Raw genomic sequence first — 1,772 nt, forward strand, 5'->3', positions numbered from 1 at the left:
ATCAGACTGGGCAGAGGAAGCATGGAGATGCCGCCTAAACCAAGAGAGAAGAAAACTAGAAAAGAGAAGCCAAAATCTAAGACCAAAGAAGAGCCAGGAGGAATGGAAGAGGCTGATTCTTCCAAAGAGAAAACATTTAAAAAGAAAGAGCCTTCTGAAGATGGCATGGAAACCCAAAATCCAAGAAGTTCAAGATGCAGGCAGAGGTGCCTCAAGATGACACTGCTTCTAAATGCAAATCCTCCAAGAAGAAATAGGAGCCCCTTGAGAAGGAAGCAGCCACTGCTAAAAAACCATAGAGATAAAAAAGTAAAAGGAGGAGGAGGAGGAGAAGGAGGAGGAGGAGGAGGAGGAGGAGGGAGACCGAGCTCAAGAGTGCCCATGTAGACATGCATGTGTGGGAGCTGAAGGAGAGGCAGCTCCGGAAGAATATTGCCGGAGAGTACAACGTGGTACCAGCCTTCCTGGGCAAGGACAAGAAAGAAAATAAGAAAGTCATTGAAGAGAAAGATCACCAAGGAGGAGAAAGAGGTGCGGCTGAAACTACGGCCACTCTACCAGTTCATGCTCTGCAAAGAATTTGATGATTTATTTGAAAACATGCACAAAGAGAAGATGCTTCGCGCCACGATCTGAGAGCTGCAGCGGTACCCATGCAATGGGATTAAGAAGATGGAGGAGTCAGCCGAATATGAGGCTGACAGAAACAAATGGAAGAGGAGGAAGGAGAACAAAAACCTGGCCAGCTCCAGAACGGGGAAGGAGGATGGCAAAGACAGTTTGCAGCTATTGAGAACCTTCCTGGGTTGGAGCTGCTGTTGGATTGCAAAAAGGTTCTCTGTAGTTCCTTGAATTCGAGTACTGCATGCTATTTGACTGTGAAGACTATGATAATTAAAGATCACCTCCAGACTCGATGAGAGAGCCCCTCTAAAAGTCGCCTTCCCACTTATCTGGACAAGGTCCTAAAGAAAAGGATTTTAAATTTCCTCACAGAAAGTGGGTGGATATCCAGGGATGCTTCCTGAGGCCAGAGGATGCTAAAGTAGCTTGTGATGCAAATGATTGTGGGTCTCCCCCAACATTGTTGCTCTTTTAAACAAATTGAATTCATTTTTCAAGGCTTAAATTTTTTTTCATGGCCCTCTGGAAGAAGCAATTGTAGCAGTCTTACATTGGACTCATGGGGGAGATGGGCATGTGTCTTTATATCATAGTCTAAAGGAATCCTTTCAGAAGACAGCTTGCCTTTGTGTTCCTCTGAAGACTGCCCCCACCTTGGATAAGTCCCCTTTATTTCATGAGCCTTTCTCTGTGTGGGTTTAGAAGCTGTTATGTTGTGGGAGCCAGGAGCCCTGTGTTGTGCCATCAACTTATACCTGGTGACACAAGCTTTACTCAGGAGAGCTACTGATGACACCCTTTTGCTGAGGCCACTGCTGCCTCCTCCCCCCAGCTGACACCCCAAGCACAGCCCAGGCACAGCACACTTTACCAGGAGGCAGGGTGTGCACAGAACCCTCTGCTGAGGAGGCCAGAGACCACCACCAGGCCTGCTCCAAACTGAGCCACTTAAGATGAGCCCCTCATTTGCACACAGTGACCACATGAGCTTCCACTTACCTGACAACAGCCATTTCAAGCCCTCAATAATGCTTGCTTCATCTTAGCCTGGCCCCAGCGTGGGCTGAATGGACAGGCTCTCCTGGCTCATTCCTGTCCCTTGTAATTGGGAAAGCAGTTAATGGGAGGGAAACGGGGTCAGATGGGGC

General features: G+C 47.9%; 1 pseudogene; it reads left to right on the forward strand.

Moving 5' to 3' along the window:
• Nucleotides 1-359: 359 nt before the first annotated feature.
• Nucleotides 360-1,028, forward strand: LOC110302720 (annotated as a pseudogene).
• Nucleotides 1,029-1,772: the final 744 nt, after the last annotated feature.

The sequence above is a fragment of the Mus caroli genome, chromosome 10, assembly GCF_900094665.2.
Source record: "Mus caroli chromosome 10, CAROLI_EIJ_v1.1, whole genome shotgun sequence".
In the NCBI taxonomy this organism is placed as follows: Eukaryota; Metazoa; Chordata; class Mammalia; order Rodentia; family Muridae; genus Mus; species Mus caroli.